The 22,170-nt window shown below is 42.2% G+C and overlaps 1 protein-coding gene across 2 annotated transcripts in view; it reads right to left on the bottom strand.

The window, feature by feature from the left end:
* Window positions 1-20,409, bottom strand: part of LOC132378675 (C-C chemokine receptor type 4-like) — a 36,835-nt gene extending 16,426 nt beyond the window's left edge. Inside the window, exon 1 of one of the 2 annotated variants that reach the window (XM_059945780.1) lies at window positions 18,977-20,409. The gene's annotated coding sequence lies outside the window, so the exon portion shown is untranslated. The remainder of the gene's footprint in view (window positions 1-18,976) is intronic. The other variant, XM_059945777.1, reaches the window with a different exon arrangement.
* Window positions 20,410-22,170: the final 1,761 nt, after the last annotated feature.

Here is a 22,170-nt window from a genome sequence, read left to right as displayed (position 1 = left end):
CAGCAACTTACCAGTTTTCACTGCACTGTCCATTAGGGAATAATAAACGTCAGTATTTAGTTCCAGCACCCAGTTTCTCTGACACCCTTTTGTTATTGGATAGTTTACTAATTTCCTATCTCATTTATGCCCCCTCCCGATGCTAGATGGAGCTGTATAAGTGTCCCCAACACGAAAAACAAACGTCCACTGTACGTACACGTGCATCCCAGATGCTAGGTCAACCTGTATGTGTCCCCGACACTAACAAGTATCCAAAACAATGGTGCACATGTCTTTCCACACATCCCAGATGTTGGGTTGACCTCTTTCCTTACTCAAAGTTTCTGTCATCACGTCAAATGCGTTGGAATCATGATGAAAGAAACTGAACCACTCAAGGCTATAGCATCGATAGCAGTATATAGGGTGAAAACCAAAGTCGAACTGCCAAGTGTAAAAACCTTATTTGTTCTTCAGTGACTGTTGTTCCTGAGAAGCCTTTCCTGGGCAGTTCTTCCCTCGACATTTCCCACGTCACTGTTCCTCCCAGAGAAGCAAATCTCCCTGGAACCTTCAAAATCTGTTATGTACCAGTCAGCTAAGTCTTTTAATATACACAAACTACAACAAATTCAGAGTAGATCACATTATTAATGTATCTTATTATTTTATATGTAAGGGGAGGTATACTTCCAGCCAAGTTTTGTCTGAAAATATAGCTCTGATCTTCTGTTTCAGGTATTTTTATATTTTTTTCCCACAAAGAAGAATGATTAGGTTGCTCCATTCCATAACATTCCATTCCTCTGTTAACTTCTTCCATATCTTTTTCTCACATTTGACCTTTATAAGCTCCATCCTGTTGCCCCCTGTTGTCAAAACATCCCCTCTGGCCATTAAAAAATTACCTGTCTTCAAAAAAAAATAGTTTGCTCCCAGTTAACACAAACACACTTGTAAGTTTTCCCATGCTAACCAGCAAAGTATCTTGGAATTTCTTAGACTCCATCTTGTTCACATTACATTTTACAAAACTTACAAATTCATAAAGAAGTCTGGGTTACAGATATATTTCCACAATATGAAGGAGTTTGTATTAACTGCCAATGGTGTGTGGATTACCAATGAATGATCTCAAATCTTACTTTTCCCTCATTTCAGAATATCTTCTAATTTACTTTAAAATATTACTTTAGTGAAATAACCATGTACCTAATGATACAGCTATGCACTTCATTCTTCAGCTGGCTGACATTCATATCGCCTCATTGGGCCTCATTGCTCATCTCCATGAACTAGATATCAATATGCAAGTTTCTCCACAGCCATGTCATAAGATAGCTTCTCTATTTAACCACAACTTGAACCTTTTGTGCCCTTCCTTCAGAAGATCAGGAATGATATCCAACCAGTGACTGAATAGCAATCGTAAGTTACAATCTGTGACAGTCAAGAAAGAATCAGTTACTGACATTATTGATTTGATTGTTCAGATAATATATCTACATAAAAAACCAGTAGGGAAGTGAATGCAGAATGATTGCTGCCAGGATACTGGACCTTCATGACCATACACAATATCTGGATAATAAAAGAATGGAATCCTTTTCAAGGAACATCTGTAAAGTGACAAGTGTGTAGCCATCAGACTCGAGACCACACAGCAGAACTTGGGACAGATTCATGAATCTGCTGCTTGACTCAAGAGCCGTCTTGGATGGACTGCAACTCATTCTAAGTAAATAATCCGACACCACGATCTCTGATCAGATATTGGCACCTTGTTTAACCCAAAGAAGAGATTTCAACTCCATGTCCTCTCCACTCCACAGAATGCTTACTTAATCTCCATAATTTTACTCATTTTTCCTTTGACTTAGCTGATTTATTGTTGAAAGCCTTCTCAATTCTTTTATTAGCTTAACAGTTATCCCCAGCTGTCTTCTCAATCCACCCTCCATTAACCAGAAATCACTTACCCAAATTATGTCCTATTCACCCATCATCCCTGTTTTCATCAATATTTTGATTATAAAATTACTTCCCTCATGTTTAAATTGCTCCATCATCTCATCCTTCCCTTTAGCCAGAACCTCTTCCAAATACTGTATATCAGCTTTTGTCTGACTTTGCTAATCTGGGACATCTTTCTGGTTTAACAGCACTGAACATTTTTGAGTACCTTAGAAGAAATGGCTTTCAAAATACTAAGGAGACAGGCAAGAGTGTTGTGACAGATTTATGTTTTGACTTGCTGTGTAAAAGCCTGTATCTTACGCATTCTCATTATTTCATCAAGGAAGTAACGGAGTGAACATGGAAATGTAGGTACTTTGACTTCAACAAGAAAAGAAAGCCAGACACTCTGATACCACCCTGACTTATTTAGATGCTCCATTCCTGTATTCTCTGAATCCACAATTCTTCATAACAAATGACCGCCTCCCTCTCACTTTACACACAGAACTCTTCACAGGGATTTGTGAGTCAGAATTTCATAGAAAGTGCCAGGCTATCACTTTCTCAAGGACAATTAGGGACAGCAGCAACACACATATCAAGTAAAATGAAAGAAAACCTTTTATTAGTGGTTAAACCATGGGGGAGCAATGAGCATGAGGATAGAAACATAGAAACATAGAAAATAGGTGCAGGAGTAGGCCATTCAGCCCTTCAAGCTTGCACCGCCATTCAGTATGATCATGGCTGATCAGCCAACTCATAACGCTGTACCTGCCTTCTCTCCATAGCCCTTGATCCCTTTAGACACAAGGGCCATATCTAACTCCCTCTGAGATATAGCCAATGAACTATTTCCTGTGGCAGAGAATTCCACAGATTCACCACTCTCTGTGTGAAGAAGTTTTTCCTCGTCTCGGTCCTAAAAGGCATCCCCTTTATCCTTAAACTGTGACTCTTCGTTCTGGACTTCCCCAACATTGGAAACAATCTTCCTGCATCTAGCCTGTCCAATCCCTTTAGAATTTTATACGTTTCAATAAGATCCCCCCTCAGTTTTCTAAATTCCAGTGAGTATAAGCCTAGTCGATCCAGTCTTTCTTCATATGAAAGTCCTGCCATCCCAGGAATCAATCTGGTGAATCTTCTCTGTACTCCCTCTATGGCAAGAATGTCTTTCCTCAGATTAGGGGACCAAAACTGCACACAATACTCTAGGTGCGGTCTCACCAAGGCCTTGTACAACTGCAGTAGAAACTCCCTGCTCCTGTACGCAAATCCTTTTGCTATGAATGCCAACATACCATTTGCCTTTTTCACCGCCTGCTGTACCTGCATGCCCACCTTCAATGACTGGTGTACAATGACACCCAGGTCTCGTTGCATCTCCCCTTTTCCTAATTGGCCACCGTTCAGATAATAATCTGCTTTCCTGTTCTTGCAACCAAAGTGGATAACCTCACATTTATCCACATTAAATTGCATCTGCCATGAATTTGCCCACTTACTTAACCTATCCAAGTCACCCTGCATCCTCTTAGCATCCTCCTCACAGCTAACACCGCTGCCCAGCTTTGTGTCATCCGCAAACTTGGAGATGCTGCATTTAATTCCCTCGTCTAAATCATTAATATATATTGTAAACAACTGGGGTCCCAGCACTGAGCCTTGCGGTACCCCACTAGTCACTTCCTGCCATTCTGAAAAGGACCTGTTTACTCCCACTCTTTGCTTCCTGTCTGCCAACCAATTCTCTATCCACATCAATACCATACCCCCCCCCCCCCCCAATACTGTGTGCTTTCAGTTTGCACACTAATCTCCTGTGTGGGACCTTGTCAAAAGCCTTTTGAAAATCTAAATATACCACATCCACTAGCTCTCCCCTATCCACTCTACTAGTTACATCTTCAAAAAATTCTATAAGATTCGTCAGACATGATTTTCCTTTCACAAATCCATGCTGACTTTGTCCGATGATTTCACCTCTTTCCAAATGTGCTGTTATCACATCTTTGATAACCGACTCTAGCATTTTCCCCACCACTGATGTCAGACTAACTGGTCTATAATTCCCCGGTTTCTCTCTCCCTCCTTTTTTAAAAAGTGGGGTTACATTAGCCACCTTCCAATCCTCAGGAACTAATCCAGAATCTAAGGAGTTTTGAAAAATTATCACTAATGCATCCACTATTTCTTGGGCTATTTCCTTAAGCACTCTGGGATGCAGATCACCTGGCCCTGGGAATTTATCTGCCTTTAATCCCTTCAATTTACCTAATGCCACTTCCTTACTAACATGTATTTCCCTCAGTTCCTCCATCTCACTAGACCCTCGGTCCCTTACTATTTCCGGAAGATTATTTATGTCCTCCTTAGTGAAGACAAAACCAAAGTAGTTATTCAATTGGTCTGCCATGTCTTTGTTCCCTATGATCAATTCACCTGTTTCTGACTGTAAAGGACCTACATTTGTCTTGACCAATCTTTTTCTTTTCATGTATCTATAAAAGCTTTTACAGTCAGTTTTTATGTTCCCTGCCAGCTTTCTCTCATAATCTTTTTTCCCTTTCCTAATTAAGCCCTTTGTTTTCCTCTGCTGGTCTCTGAATTTCTCCCAGTCCTCTGGTGTGCCACTTTTTTTTGCTAATTTATATGTTTCTTCTTTGGACTTGATACTATCCCTAATTTCCCTTGTCAGCCATGGGTGCACTACCTTCTCTGGTTTATTCTTTTGCCAAACTGGGATGAACAATTGTTGTAGTTCATCCATGCGATCTTTAAATGCTTGCCATTGCATATCCACCATCAACCCTTTAAGTATCATGTGCCAGTCTATCTTAGCTAATTTACGTCTCATACCTTCAAAGTTACCCTTCTTTAAGTTCAGAACCTTTGTTTCTGAATTAACTATGTCACTCTCCATCTTAATGAAGAATTCCACCATATTATGGTCACTCTTACCCAAGGCGCCTCGCACGACAAGATTGCTAACTAACCCTTCCTCATTGCTCAATACCCAATCTAGAATGGCCTACTCTCTAGTTGGTTCCTCAACATGTTGGTTCAGAAAACCACCCCACATACATTCCAAGAAATCCTCTTCCTCAGCACCCTTACCAATTTGGTTCACACAATCTATATGTAGATTGAAGTCACCCATCATAGTTACTATTCCTCTACTGCACACATTTCTAATTTCCTGTTTAATGCCATCCCCAGCCTCACTACTACTGTTAGGTGGCCTGTACACAATTCCCACCAGCATTTTCTGCCCCTTAGTGTTATGTAGCTCTAACCATATCGATTCCACATCCTCGAGGCTAATGTCCTTCCTTTCTATTATGTTAATCTCCTCTCTAACCAGCAATGCTACCCCACCTCCTTTTCTTTCCTATCTATCCCTCCTGAATATTGAATATCCCTGGATGTTGAGCTCCCATCCTTGGTCACCCTGGAGCCACGTCTCTGTGATCCCAACTATATCATATTCATTAATAACTATCTGCTCATTCAATTCATCCACCTTGTTACGAATGCTCCTCGCACTGATACACAAAGCCTTCAGGCTTGTTTTTACAACACTCTTAGCCCTTATACAATTATGTTGAAAAGTGGCTCTTTTTGCTTTTTGCTCTGGATTTGCCTGCCTGCCACTTTTACTTTTCACCTTACTACTTTTTGCTTCTACCCTCATTTTACACCCCTCTGTCTCTCAGCACTTGTTCCCATCCCCCTGCCACATTAGTTTAAAGCCTCCTGAACAGCAGTAGCAAATGCTCCCCCTAGGACAGGGGTTGGCAACCTTTACCACTGAAAGAGCCAATATGGACCCATTTCCCACAGAAAAAAAAACACTGGGAGCCACAAAACCCATTTGACATTTAAAATTAAATAACACTGCATACAACGGTTTTTTTTGCCTTTATGCTATGTATAAACAAACTATAATGTTTTGCATTTATGAAATTGATGAACTCCTGCAGAGAAAACGAAATTACATTTCTGCAGGCAACAAAAACATTTTGAACTCCGAAAAAAAGACGTTGGGTAGAAGGTTACTCCATAGTTAGCCTACCTTGGATCGAAGAATTAAAAGAAAGCGCGCACTGGCGGGTGTCAGGCATTGGCAGTGGTGATGTATATTAATAGCGATAAAAAACACGTTGTAGCGGTGTGCTACACGCAGCGCTAAAATAAAGACTCTGCAGTCAAAGGTAACTTTATTTGAACTAAACAGCCTTGCTTTAAAGCCTCCCTCAACCCGTCCCCGTTGGCGCGGATGCTCCAAAAGACACGTACTCACAAACCCCCGTAGGCTATCTCCCTCAGCTGGAACGGTGGCTAATTATGAGCCGGTTCGGATGTGCCAGGAAATGGGATCTCCACAACGTTTTTAGATTGTACAAGATCACCATAATATTCAAATTTCGAATTACATTTCAAAAACTAACAAACCACGGGGAGCCGCAGAACAGAGATCAAAGAGCCGCGGGTTGCCGACCCCTGCCCTAGGACATTGGTTCCAGTCCAGCCCAGGTGCAGACCATTCTGTTTATACTGGTCCCATCTCCCTCGAACTGGTTCCACTGCCCCAGAAATTTGAATCCCTCCCCCTTGCACCATTTTTCAAGCCACATATTCATCTGAAATATCCTCCTATTTCTACTCTGACTAGCATGTGGCACTGGTAGTAATCCAGAGATTATTACCTTTGTGGTCCTACTTTTTAGTTTATCTCCTAACTCCCTAAATTCACCTTGTAGGACCTCATACCATTTTTTACCTATATCGTTGGTACCTATGTACACCACGACCACTGGCTGTTCACCCTCCCATTCCAGAATGTCCTGCAGCCACTCAGAGACATCCTTGACCCTTGCACCAAGGGAGGCAACATACCATCCTGGAGTCTCGTTTGTGGCCGCCGAAATGCCTATCTATTCGCCTTACAATCGAATCCCCTATCACTATAGCTCTCCCACTCCTTTTCCTTCTCTCCTGTGCCGCAGAGCCACTCATGGTGCAATGAACTCGGCTGCTGCTGCCTTCCCCTGATGAGACATTTCCCCAACAGTATCCTAAATAGTATATCTGTTTAGGAGGGAGATGACCTCAGGGAACTCCTGCACTACCTGCCTACTGCTACGCTGTCTAGTGGCCACCCCTTCCCATTCTGCCTGTGTAGCCTTTACCTGCGGTGTGGCCAACTTACTGAACGTGCTATTCACGACTTTCTCGGCATCTCAGATGCTCCAGTATGAATCCAATCGCAGCTCCAGATGCTCAATGTGGTCTGCAAGAAGCTGCAGCTGGACACACTTCCTGCACACATAGTCATCAGGGACACTGGAAATATCCCTGATTTCCCACATGCTGCAGGATGAACAAACCACGGGGCCGATCTCAGCTGCCATGACCTACCCAATACTTGCCTCAGCTTTTGAAACTTTCTCCTTTGAAAGGAACTTACCCGGCCTTACCTCACTGGGAGTGAAGCTCGTCCTCAGCCTCTCGAGTCAAAGTCTCAAATCTCCACTCTTTCACTGGCCCACTCACTCACTGGCCGCTCCACTTCAGGTAACCCTATATTTATTTGTTTGAGCTTTTCAAACTGCTTGGTCACCTGACCTCGATTGCCCGATCAGCTGCTTTCTGCTGAGTCTGAGCTATTCAGATCTTGATGCAGGCATGAAAGAGGGACTGGAAGGGCTTCTTCCATGAAGGGTGGAGGCTCAGCTGCCTTTGACTGGGAATCAGAGAGACCAAGAGCACAGCTGCTTTGTCTCCAAGCTGCGATGCAAGGGCTATGGATCTTAACTGCTTCGGCAGGAGCGATGCGATTCAGATTAGTTCAGTGACATATGTGTTGCCTTTAAGGCATTTGTTTAGTTTATCATATTTTCGCTTTAGTAATTCGTTTGTTATCGTTTTCTAGTTAAAGTTAAAGTTGTTTAAAGTAAGTTCGTTGTCTGTGATATATCGCGGTATGTGATGATGTCACTCCTGGTTTCGCCGCGTCCTGTGGGGAAAATACCAGTTTTTGGAGAAACGGGAAGGAGGGGGCTCATATGTGCAGGATCAGCGTGAGAAAAGTTTTCTTTCTACGCACTAGAAACATCAGTGAAGCAATGCCATAAGTTCATGAGATAATCGATATGTTGAATTAAAAATGTTAATGCTGATTCTGTTAAAAGTAATGATGATTGATAAAGTTTATGTTTTTTATTATTTAAAGAGTTGCGGATAGTTTGTGTTGAAGTATATTTAAAGCCAGTCAATGGCGTAGGTAGATTCTGACTGTATGTTGCACTTTAATGTAATATAGTTGTTGTAGTTTTATTTTGCAAGTATTTGTGATGTAAATGTGATGTCAAGAAGGAAACAAATACTGTACATATTTTGCATTGTTTTATCAACAGCTTTCACCATATGTTAATGTGAAAGAGTGAACAATAAACGGTTAATCTTACTGGGACCGCCTCATTGATTGGTTCATGCTTGATGTTTAGTTCAGAGTTCTTTTACACCTGTGCGAGAACACTACAGTGAAAAGGCGGCATTACCAAGTGTTTCAAGTGCTGCAATGACAACTCGACCCAGCATCAAGTCGTTGCCATCCAGCGACGGGGCAGTAGGGCATCAACAAGTAAGGCTGCCCATGCAAGAGCTAAGGCAGAAGCCGCCAAGGTGCGAGCGTTATACGCCGAACAAGAAGCAAAATTGAAAAAGGAAGCGGCTGCCAGAGAAGCCAAAAACCAGTTGGAAAAGGTAGGGATAGAGTCAGAGTTAGAAGTGTTGATGCTACACCGAGAAGCAGAAGCTGCCAGGGTGGAAGCAGAGTTAATAGAAAGTGCTGAAGAAATGCATGATCTGGTTGACGTAAAATCTACTTCAGAAAAGACCAGATTGGAACGCACAAGCAACTGTGTCCGATCTCAAATAGACTTGAAGATTCATTCTTCCTCTCCATACTTATATGCTAACATCCCACCTCACGAGGAGTCTCAGAGAGGCCCAATTGCATCACATCCATCTGAGGAAGACAATTTACCCTTGCAACTCCGCGATGGATTCAAGTATGAAACGGTTGATGACAAATACTTCTCGACACCAAACTTACCAGATTTGGCAAGAGGAGAGGCAAAGGCTGAATTCAGAACAGCAAATTCCATAACAAATGTGCACCCTCAGTCACATACCCGCCGACATATTCCCCCAGCCAGCATGCCACTAGCAGTTGAACCCATGGCACAGTATTTAGCACGACAAGATCTCGTCACTTATATTGGAAACTAGATTTGGATTCACCACTGTGCCCACAGTGGGTAAATTTGGAATGTAATGAGGTAAAGGGATATTCTCTATTCTCTGTTCTTGGTTCTTGTCTTCCTGCTGATTTAGTTAAATTTAATAAACAAATATCTAATCCTGTTATTAAACATACATTACGAATTTGGTTTCAATTTCGTAAGTTTTTTACTTTGAAAAACTTTGTTCTTGATAGCCCTATCTTACTTAATTTCTTTTTCAAACCCTCTTGGACAGATCAAGCTTTTAACATATGGAAAAGGAAAGGTATAAAATGTTTTCGTGATCTCTTTTTTGAGGATACTTTGATGCCATTTGACCAACTTTCCAACAAATTTGAATTACCTAAATCTAATTTTTTCAGATATTTACAAATTAGAAATTTCTTACATAAAGTTTTACCATCTTTTCCTAATTCAACTTTGGTGGACTTTACAGATTTGATTTTTACCTTAAATCCTTGTCAGAAGGGATTAGTAGCTTTTATTTATAATATGATTATGAAGATACAACCAGAAATATCAGTTAGAATTAAACAAGAATGGGAAAAAGAACTTCGATATAACATATCAACAGATAAATGGGAAAAAATTTTGCAAATGGTTAATTCTTCTTCTATATGTGCTAAACATGCTTTAATACAATTTAAAATTGTACATAGAGCTCATATGTCTAAAGATAAACTTGCTCGATTCTATTCTCATATTAACCCTCAATGTGACAGATGTCATTCAGAAGTGGCCTCATTGACCCATATGTTTTGGTCATGTCCCACTTTACATAATTACTGGAAGGACATATTTACTACTATTTCCTCAATTTGGAATATAGATTTACAACCTCATTTTATTACTGCAATTTTTGGCATACCAAATGAAGATGGTAATCAGTTTTCCCCTTCAATCAGATGAATGATTGCTTTTGTAACATTAATGGCCAGAAGGTCTATATTACAAAATTGGAAAGAAGTAAATCCTCCTACCACGTTTCAATGGCTTTCTCAAACTATTTCTTATCTGAGCCTGGAAAAAATTAGAAGCACTATTTTTGACTCATCAATTAAATTTGAAGAAACTTGGAGACCGTTTATTCGACATTTTCATATGAATTAATTTGGCCCTTTCCAGACCTTCTTTCTGCTTATTCATGTTCAGGTATGGAGTTCCGGAGTTTGTTGACAGTATCATATACTTGTAAACTATTATTATTGCCCATGTTAGTTTAGTTTAGAGTTTTATTTTTCTTAATATATACTTTTTTTCACATATTTTAAAAATTTTTTTCTCTTTTTTAATGGTTATTTTTGTTTTTTTTTCATATATAATCATATGGACTTGATTGATTAAGGTATTTTCTTTTGTTGATGTTTAATAGGATATTGTTATCTTATTATCAACGTGATTTCAAGTCTATTGTATTCATAATTTACTCATTATTATGTTATGTTTTTTTTTGTGTATATATGAAAATCAATAAAAAGATTGAAAAAGAAAGAAAGAAGATCTCGTCACTTCAGGACTATACCAGTTTGACAATAAACCTGAAAATTACCGTGCATGGTACTCCACATTCACCAACGCTATCGACGGAATCCAGATCAGAGCAACCCAAGAGTTGGATCTTATGACGAAATGGCTGGGAAAAGAATCATGCGAACAGGTGAGACGCATACTTTCAGTGTACATTAACAAACCCAAGCTAGCCTTACGCAAAGCATGGGAGAGACTTCGGGAGTGCTATGCGGTCCCTGAAATTATTGAAACGGCACTATTTCAACGTCTGGAAAATTTTCCTAAGGTGTCAGCCAAGGACCACACTAGGTTAAGAGAGTTCAGAGATTTACCCATGGAGATTCAAGGTGCCAAAGAAGATGGGTATTTAACTGCTCTATCATACCTAGACACTTTATACGGGATTAGACAAATCGTGGACGAACTTCCATTTGGGCTGCAGGAAAGGTGGGTGTCTGTTGGCTGAGAGTACAAGGAAGAGAACAATGGTCGATTTCCTCCCTTTGAGTATTTCACTAGGTTTATGTGCAAGGAGGCGAAGAAGTGAAACGACCCTAGCTTCATGAGTCCAGGTAGCAGTACAATTTATACCAAGCCAGTTAAATCCACTTCGAATAATTTCAACATTAATAAACCTGTCTCAGTGCGTAAAACTGAAGTCTTTACAACTAACAATGACCCTAGCAAGAATTGTCCATTGCAGAACAAACCCCACCCCCTCAAAAAATGCAGAACGTTTAGGTAAAACCCCCTTGAAGAGAGAATGGCCCTTCTCAAGGAGAAAAAAATATGTTTTAAATGCTGTTCCTCTACCTCTCACCTTGCTAGAGAGTGTACAATCTCCGTGAAGTGCCCGGAATGTAATAGCACTAATCACGATGGGGCTATGTATCCTGGCCCATTACCGCAAACCGACAAAGCTCCTTCACCCCCACAACAGGACAGCGGGGAGGGAGAGGCTCACTCCAGGACAACTGTTGTCAGCTCGAGCTGTACAGAAGTTTGCAGTCAAGCTCAGTCAAGCCGTTCTTGTTCAAAGATCTGCCTCACTAAGGTGTACCTAAGGAAGCCAAAGACAAGGCCATCAAAGCCTACGTAATTCTGGACGATCAGAGCAATCGCTCACTAGTCAGACCAGAGTTCTTTAACTTGATCAACATTGAGAGTAATCAGTTCCCATGCTACCTTAGAACTTGCTCAGGCAGCGTGGAAACTTATGGAAGGAAGGCAGAAGACTTCCAGCTCGAGTCCCTGGATAGTAAAGTTGTCATCTGTCTCCCTCCACTCTTAGAGTGCAATGAAATTTTGAATAACTGCACTGAGACGACAAGTGCAGTGCTACACCAGCCACATCTCCACCACATTGCCAAGCACACCCCAGAACTGGATCCAAAAGCAGAAATACTCCTGCTATTAGGAAGAGATGTTCTCCAGGTGCACAAGGTTAGGCAGCAGATCAATGGACCACATGATGCCCCCTTTGCCCAATGCCTGGATCTGGGCTGGGTGGTAATAGGAGAGGTATGCCTTGGCAATGTACACAAACCGACGGTTAACACACTCAAGACCAATGTGCTAGAGAGCGGCCACCATTCCATTTTTCAACCCTGCACAAGTTTCATTTGTATCAAGGAAGCATGACAAGGCTTTAACAAATGTAAAGTAACCGACAAGATGCTGGATCAGTCAGTCTTTGCTCAAACTGAGCATGATAATAAACTTGCTCCATCAGCACAAGACACCATTTTCTTAAAAATAATGGACACCAAGGTCTTCAGAGATGAAGCAAATAATTGGGTCGCCCCACTACCTTTCAGAGAACCACGCCAGCGCTTGCCAAACAACAAAGAGCAGTCAGTCAAGCGGTTCACGTCCTTGCAAAAAACCCTGAAAAGGAAACCTGAGATGCAGCAACAATACGTAGCATTTATGGAGAAGATCTTCGCTAATGGACATGCTGAAGTAGTACCGCCACTGAGAGAAGGTGAGGAGTGCTGGTACCTCCCAACATTTGGGGTTTACCACCCACAAAAGCCCAATCAGATCAGGGTGGTCTTCGACTCCAGTGCTCAGTGCGCTGGCTTCTCCCTTAATGACGTGCTCCTCACAGTTCCTGACCTTAACAAACCCTTCTCAGGGTCCTGCTGCTCTTCCGGAAGGAGAAGGTCGCAATCTTAGCGGACATCCAGCAGATGTTCCATTGCTTCTTAGTACAGGAGGACCATCACAATTTCCTCCGTTTCTTATGGTACAAGGACAACGACATTAACAAGGAAGTCATTGAGTACCGGATGAAAGTCCACATTTTCGGCAATAGTCCATCACCTGCCGTGGCCATCTATGGGCTGCGAAGAGCCATCAGAGAGGGCACACAGGAGCATGGTGACGACACCGTTAAGTTTGTAGAAAGGCACTTCTATGTTGATGACGGCTTGATATCACTACAGAAAGAAGACGAAGCAATCGATCTGCTCCGTCGTACACAAGCCTCACTCCCTGAGTCAAACCTCCACTTGCACAAGTTTGCATCAAACTGTCAGGCAGTAATGGAGGCCTTTCCACACAATGACTGTGCTCCGGCAATCAAAGACCTAGATCTAGATGGAGAAACCATACCCACACAAAGGAGTTTGGTGCTCTTTTGGGAGATTATGACTAACACATTCACGTTCTCGGTGCCGACCGTAATCAAGCCATTTACCCGTCGTGGAGTTCTCTCCACTGTCAACAGTGTTTTCGATCCCTTGGGTCTACTGGCACCAGTTACGATCCAGGGAAGAGTCCTTCTCAGAGAACTTACCTCTGAGCTCTCCAACTGGGATAGTCCCCTACCAGAAGACAAGCTAAGCAAGTGGGAGGCTTAGAGAGATTCACTTCAAGATCTAAAACAGCTTCATATCCGACGTAGGTACACTGCGACCTCACCCACCGAGGCAGCGCGCATAGAAGTGTGTGTTTTTTCGGATGTGTCTACCAAGGCCATCGGCGCTGTGGCTGACTTGAAAGTCGTCGGAAAGGACAGCCAAGTCGAAGTGGGATTTGTAATGGGTAAGGCGAAGCTCACTCCTCAGTCCGAGCCGACAATTCCAAGGCTTGAACTGAGCGTAGCTGTCCTGGCTGTGGAAATGGCAGATCTTATCCAGGACGAGCTAGACCTAAAGCTGGATGATATCAAGTTCTACACAGATAGCAAAGTAGTGCTTGGTTATATTTATAACGAATCAAAACGCTTCTACATGTATGTTCATAATAGAGTTCAATGCATCCGCCTGTCATCAAAGCCCGAACAATGGCATTATGTGCGTACCTAGGACAACCCTGCAGACCATGCATCGAGATCCTTACCTGCATCCCGCCTAGCTCAGACATCCTGGTTCACTGGACCCCCCCCCCACCTTTCTGTATCAGCCACCAACAGAAAAAACTCAAATGAGCGAGACATTTGAGCTGATCGAACCCGAAAGAGACTCGGAAATTCAGCTGCAAATACAAACAGGAGTCACCTACCTCGAAGAATCGATACGTACTAATGAACGCTTTCAGCGGTTCTCCGCTTTGAATTCTTTAGTGAGAGGACTTGCGTTCCTCATTAACATGGCCAGAATCACTGCCACATTCCCTAGTGGGGATGGACATGTCAGGAAGGTTGAGTTGAAAACTTCTGACCAAGGTGATGTGAAAATTTACCAAAGGCCAGTTACAGAAGTCATTCTACTTCTACCTAAGGACTGATTTAGAGACTGAAGTTTTGTATTATGTTCATTGTGACCTTACGAAGGTCAGGCGGGGAGTGTGTTGCCTTTAAGGCATTTGTTTAGTTTATTATATTTTCACTTTAGTAATGTGTTTGTTATTGTTTTCTAGTTAAGGTTAAGATTGTTTAAAGTAAGTTCGTTGTCTGTGATATATCGCGGCATGCGATGACGTCACACCCGGTTTCTCTGCGTCTTGTGGGAAAATACCGGTTTGGAGAAACGGGAAGGAGGAGGCTTATGTGTGCAGGATCAGCGTGAGAAAAGTTTTCTTTCTACACACTAGAAACATTAGTGAAGCAACGCTGTAAGTTCAGGAGATAATCGATACGTTGAATTAAAAATGTTAACGCTGATTCTGTTAAAAGTAATGATGATTGATAAAGTTTATGTTTTTTTTGTTATTTAAAGAGTTGCGGATAGTTTATGTTGAAGTGTATTTAAAGCCAGTCGATGGCGTAGGTAGGTTCTGACTGTATGTTGCACTTTAATGTAATATAGTTGTTGTAGTTTTACTTTTGCAAGTATTTATTATGTAAATGTGATGTCAAAAAGGAAACAAATACTGTATATATTTTGTATTATTTTATCAACAGTTTTCACCATATGTTAATGTGGAAGAGTGAACAGTAAACGGGTAATCTTACTGGGACCGCCTCAGTGATTGGTTTATGCTTGGTGTTTAGTTCAGAGTTCTTTTACACCTGTGCGAGAACACTACAACATATAAACCAGAGTGCAATGCAATTCCTTGTTTATGGAATATTAATTGCAACAACAAATGCGAGAAAGCAACAGGATGTTGCAAAATATAATATTGCAGAATGAAAGGAGAGTGGGGAGATGAGAGGTTGTTTTTAAAAGCCTTTCTAAATGAACAGAGCATAAAGAAGCAGACAATTAAGGAAACTTCTGCAGCAACCAGTCTCCACAAGGAAATTAAGTTTCACCGGTGGTTTCCAGAACAATATTTTTTTAATTACTTCAAACAATTCTTCCAGAGTCAGCCTGATAAACCCACTGAGGACTTCTGAAGCTTTGTTGGGACTACTTAGCTTGAAATAACATCAATCAGCAGAGCCTATATGCAGCACAGATCTGCTATAAAGTGTCATCAGTGATCACGTTAGAAAATGTCTCTAGGGAATAGAGAATCAGCTTAACTTGTCCATGCTGATCAAACTTCCCACCTGGGCTACTCCCATTTGTCAGTGTTAAGGCCTGTATCCCTATAAACCTTTCCCACCCATGCACCTGTTCAAGTACATTTTAAAAGTTGTTGCTGTACCTGCCTCCACCACTTCCTCTGGAAGCTCCTTGTGTGCACTGCCCACCTCTCAGGCGGGTGAAAAAGTTTCCCCTCAAGCTCATATTACATCTTACCACTCTCACTTTAAACCCAGTTCCCCAATCCTGGGTAAAGAATCAGTGCATTTGACCCCATCTATCCCCCTGATGATTTTATACACATTCACACTGTCATCTCTTACACTCCGGTGACTTATTGTAATGATAACCTCCTCGGTAAACAGAAAATTTCCCAGACTGGTCGAGGTGAAACACTCTCTGTAGGCCGGCTGAGCTCAGCCAACAGGTTTCAGACCTTCCTGCGTTTTCTAGCACATTCTAGTCCTTTGCAACACTTTCAGGAAGGAGGGCTAACACACACTCAATAATACCCAACAGAAAGAAATCAAATGACTACATGAGGGAGGGGCCTCTTTCTGATTTAAGGTGGCACTGGTGAAGCTCTGCGACTTTTGGCTGATGGCTAATGAAACAAGGGCAGCAACTAAGTACTCAGTTAATCACTTTATTGCTGGCAAATGATTATCGCAAGTTATAGTCTGTAACTTTATTCTTGTGATGGTGTAATGCATGCTTTTTCATATCATGTGGAGAATGGAGATAAGAATTTGATTGATTTTGTGTCAAGATCGCTTCAACCAGACAATGCTCACAAAATTACAGTAACTATCATTGACAGAGTAATAAAATTCCATTAAAAGATGGATGGCCTGAATTTTACACTTGCTCACTAATCTCTGAAGGGTATCCTTGGAGGAAAATCAAGGCAATTTTTCAGAAGGCTTCAGCCAGAGGGCGGATGTGTGCATTGTCATTATCGGTATGTTCTGGAGAACAACGTCTGGCAGCACAATCAGAATGTACATGCATGGGGCCAAATAAGATAAAACTTTATTTGTCCTGAAGGAAATTATTGTTGCAGGGTTGCTCAGTCAGAAATATATACTTTAATATACAAGATGTAAGCATTGAGGTACGAAAAATACAAAATGTGTATTAAAAAGTCAAAGTGCAAAATACAGATGTGTTATGTTGTATACTTAAGGAGGTGTTGTAGAGTCTAATTGCCACAGGGAGAAAGGATTCCTTCAGTGGTGCACCTCAGTGGAATCAGTCTGTTACTAAAGGTGCTCCTCTGTTTGCCCAGAATGTCATGGCGGGAGTGAGTGGGATTGTCCGTAATGCTCCATAGCTTCTGCAGCATCCTCCTCTCAGAGACAACCCCCAGGGAATCCAGCTCCATCCCTAGGATAGAACCAGCCTCCCTGTCAAGTTTATCGGTCTGGGCATCTGCTGCTCCCGCCCTGCTGCCCCAGCATGCCGGCCACCACTGAGTCATAGAACATCCGCAGCACGGTACTGCGGACGTTGAATGACCGGGACCTCCTCAGGAAGTACAGTCGGCTCTGTCCCGTCTTTACAGTGCCTCTGTATTTTTAGTCCAGTCCTGTTTATCGCCCAGGTGAGTTCTCAGGCATTTGTTTAATTTTTGTTTAGTACAGGCTAGCAACACTGCGAGTAACAATGGGCATTAATTTGCTTAAGAACATTTTCATCATCCTTCTGGCTCTCAGGATACTCTATTCCATCGGGAGCTTTGACTACAGTAGTGGATGCAATATTGTATCTACAAGCTTCTAGCATCTGGGAAGCAACCTTTGTTTGCCCAGAAGCTCGATATTCCGGATGAGCTGAGACGGAGATACTGAGGCTGTAGATCGGGTAAAAAGTGGTGCAACACTAAATGGAGATATAAACCATATCTCCCATCTATCGTTATGGGACACGTAAAGTCACTGGCAAATAAAATGGAGGAACTAGCAGTTATCGTGACGACGCAGAATGAATATTGGGTATGCAGTATTATGTGTTTCACTGAGACATGGCTACATAAGCAAATCCCGGATTCCAACACTACTGTGACTGGGTTTTCAATGCTACAAGCAGATTTAATCTATAGTATGGTAAGAGGAAGGGAAGTGGTTTTGCTGTGCTTGTGAACAACAGATGGTGTAATCCTGGACACATTCTGTGAAAGAATGAATCAGCAGTCCAGACATTGAACTGCTTGCTGTGAGTTTGCGTTCGTATTATCTACCGCATGAGTTCAGCCACACCATATTGCTCATTGTCTACATTCTGCCTTCCTGGTGAGGTCCCAATGCTGCGCGTCATGTTGTATACATCACCATTGCGAGACTCCAGACTCAACTCCCCAGTGCGTTCACTGTAGTATCGGGACACCTCGACCATGTTTCTCTGTCAACAACCCTGCCCTCCTTCAGTTTGTCAAGTGTCAGGCAAGAGAAAATAAAACCCCGTATCACTTGTATTCAAATGTTAAAGATTCACACAGTTCCACAGATCACAGCCTGGTTCACCTCATGCCCTTGTACAAGCCTAAAGTGGAACAACAGTTAGCTACCACCAAAGTAGTGAGGAAATGGTCTCCAGAGGCCATTGAGGCCCTGAAGGGCTGCTTTGAGGTTACTGACTGGAATGTGCTCTGTGAACCATATGGGGAGGACATTAACGGGGATCAAAGGCTACCTCATCTGCTGTGTAGACACTGAAATATCATCAAGGACTGTTCGCTGCTTCCCTAACAACAAACCATGGGTCACCAATGATCCACAGGCTCTTCTCAACCACAAAAACAGAGCCTTTAGATCAGGAGATGGGGAGGAATTGAAACATGCACAAAGAGAGCTAATGGAGAAGAGCAAGGTGGTCAAAGAGAAATACAGGAGAGAGCTGGAGAACAGGTTTGGGCAGAGGAGCACACGTGAGGTCTGGAGAGGCATGAAGAACTTCACTGCCTTCAATCAGCCTGGCTGTTGGGTCTTGGAATGCTGCCGTAAAGAGCAAATAAGTTAAACCAATTCTTCAACAGGTCTGACAGTTGCCCTCTTGTTCACAGCCCCCTACCTCAGCACACCAGTCCAGGTGCTGAGGCACCCGATGTTTCCTCGGCATCAATGTCTTCCCTCCTCCCTCACTATGTGGATGAACAACACAGGCTAACACTGTCTACACCCCTCCCTCTCCAGCACCTACTATCCACACCTCCACATAACAACCACTATTGTCTGGATCTTCAATCCACACCCCAGCACCCACCTTCCACCATCTCCCCAGTCATCATGGACTCACCTTTACCACTGCGCAGGTGAGAAGGGCTCTGGGGAAACTCAGACACGGCAAAGCGTTGGAACCAGATGGTGTGAAGCCCAGGGTCTTGAAGGAGTGTGCTCAGCAGCTGCGTGGAGTTCTCCAGCGCGTATTCATTCTGAGTCTCAGTCTGGAAAACATCATGCGTGGTCCCAGTATCCAAGAATGGCCGACCAAAGGTCTTGAATGACTTCTTCACTGTCAAGAGTAACAGGGAGCAGTGCAGGCTTGGTCTTCCTAAAGTCCATCACCATCTCCATTGTCTTACTGATATTGAGCTGCAGATGATTCAGCTTGTACCATTTGACAAAGTCCTCCACCAGGGAAGAGATGATCTCCTCCTGCTGGACTGTCATTAATCTCTGCTTAAGTTCTGTTTAGCTCTGATTACCACACCTTTCTATCGCAGACTCCCTGTGCCAGACTACCATCACTTCTTAACTGGTCAATGTGAGTGTATATTCGTGACTGTATTCTTGTACTACCATCTTATCGGCGCGAACCTAGAAATCTTGTAAATCTTGCAATCTTTGATTCATAAATCTTGTGCATCTTATTTTTTATTCTGTCTTACTTCTCTTTTAATATTTGTATATCCATGCTCTTATAATACTACTGTGACTCTGTAATTTCCTTTGGGATTAATAATGTATCTATCTAGCTATCTAACTTTCTCAATCTTTCTGCTGGCAACTGATTCCTTTTATTGGCCCACACTTCATGTCAACAAACACTGTTTATGTCCCTCATGAATTTATATGCCTCTCTTTACAGGAAAAGGGAAGAAAAGAGGAATAAGACTAATTGAGCAATGGTTTTAAGGAGACAGCATAGTCGTTACGGACTATTAAATGATCAGCCAATAAAGTTTCTGCAGGGTCAAACTCCGACCTTTAAATAAACCTCTTTAACTGAGTGCCTCAGCCTTCCTAGGGATTTGACAGATTTGAAACCTGTAATTTGGAAATTGAAAGCACAAACACAATTATGTGAAGAGCAAAGCAGAACCAAGTAGTTCTGAGGTGAGTCACTTATCTTGTGATTTCTTGAACCCACTCAGAAGTCCTAAGTGAAGCAAATATTCGCTAAGTTCATAGATGTATACAATGACATTTGCGAAGCTCATCACCATTCGACAAAGCGCTTTGTCTGACCAGTATCCCGCCACTCATTCGTTAGCCTCTGACTCTGTCACCTGGTCACTGTGACTGCAGTAAAGCGAGTCGAGCAGGGAGCTAAGCTCACAGCCTCGTGGGGCAACTGTGCTGATGGAGATCACGGAGGCTGTCAATCTGAACTGACTGGGGTCTGCAAGTGAGGAAAGCACAGATCAATTTTCACAAGAGGGCATTGAGGCCAAAGTCTTGAAGCTTGTTGATTGGTTTTGAGGGGATGAAGTGCTGATCTATAGTCAACAAAGTGCATCCCGATTCTCTTTGCTGTCCAGATGCTCCAAGGTTCAGTGAAAAGCCAATGAAATGGCATCAGTTGCAGACTTCTTGTGCTGGTAGGCGAATTGGAGCGGGTGCTAGTTGCTTCTCAGGCAGGAGATAATAGCCCCTCAAAGCACTTATCACAGTGGTTGTAATTGCCACTGGGTGATAGTCACTGAGACCACATTGTTCATTGGCGCTGGTATGATTGAAGCCTGCTTGAAGCAGGGGGTAACTCTGATTCTCTGATGAGAACACAGCCCAGTCCACTGACTCAAATCAATCCCGTAGCCCTTCCTGTGACGACCTCTTTGTTGTCCTTATCTCTGGAACCTTGCTTTTTAGCCTCTGCCTGGATACATCTAGAAGAACAGCTAAGTGAGCAAGTTTCTTTGCAGGGTTGCCAGAAAGAATGTCATATTATAATATCATGATCAGCTGGAAGCTGATCTCACAGTTTTCCTTTGGTTTGAATTGTGAAATCATCATTTAGTTTAGTTTATGCAGACTGTACTTAAATTGTGCTGACAGTACCAATTTGATTTAGGCCTGGCTTTGCAGATTTTCGCATAGCCTTTAAAATCATCATGAACTCTGTACCATTCCAACGGTTTAGTACTTCACAAGTCTCCAGCAAGTTTACCAACACAAAGTTTACTAACACAATAGGCAGAGACAGCGAAAATACTAAAAGCAAGGCAACATTGAGTGATCTACAGAACCTTCATGACTATACACAATCAGTCAAAGCATAGATCCTTCTTACTCAGGTCATTTATCTATTTTGACAAAGCAAATCTTATCAGTCAGATGAATGATTAGTCTTTCATGAATAATGGCAGCCTGTGCTACAGAAGGCTTTGTAGAGTGTCACCACACTTCATGACAGAAGTTAATCTAGCAGTGTTCATGAAAGGAGAAAAGGCGAAGAAAAATAATGAAAGAGAAAATGAGAAGATGTATGATAATAGAAAAGAAAATTCACAATAAACAAAAGCAGAGAACTTTGAACATACACAGTGATCAGAGGGAAACAGGTGCCAATAGAAGGTACAAATAAGGAAATTGTTGGTAATAAACGGGTACGTTGAAGGTAATGGACAGAGGGAAATACAGAGAAATTAAAACAGAACCTGGAATGCTAACAGTATTAGAAAAGCTGGACTTGGCAGCTTGTATGGGAGGTGGGACTACTAAGCAGTACTTTGGATGGAGCAGGAACAAGGGAGGAGTGATGCAAGGAAAATGATTTGTGGTGGATCATTGATAAGGGCAAAATGCCAAATACTGGTAAGAACTTCAGAGAAACTAATTAAAAGTAACTACCTGTTTACTTATCTTTACAATTTTAGCTGCTCTGCTGAAGAAATGCTTGAGCATTAGACCTGACGATCTGAACTTGTTTTAGGTCAGGCTACAAACTTGTGCAGCCACTAACTGTCATTTACATGGGACAGAAGAGTCACTGCAATAACTCCCTAGTTTGTCAACTGCAATAAGAGTTGTGATCCCTCTGAGTTCTGCCTTCAGACAGTCAGCCTGCTGATCACTGGTTGTAGTGATGCCTGGAATAAGCCTCTGATAACTGCAGTCATACAAAGAACAGGAAAATGGACTGTTTACCGTAGTGCCAGACATAGTGCCAATTTAAACTCATCCCACTTTCTCGTAGATGTTCTCTAATCCCTTCATTTCCTGCTTCTCGGATCACAAGCTCCTGCAGCGGATAGTGAGGTCATCTGA

This window comes from Hypanus sabinus, chromosome 20 (assembly GCF_030144855.1).
Source record: "Hypanus sabinus isolate sHypSab1 chromosome 20, sHypSab1.hap1, whole genome shotgun sequence".
NCBI lineage: Eukaryota > Metazoa > Chordata > Chondrichthyes > Myliobatiformes > Dasyatidae > Hypanus > Hypanus sabinus.
This window is presented reverse-complemented; position numbering and strand designations above follow the sequence as displayed.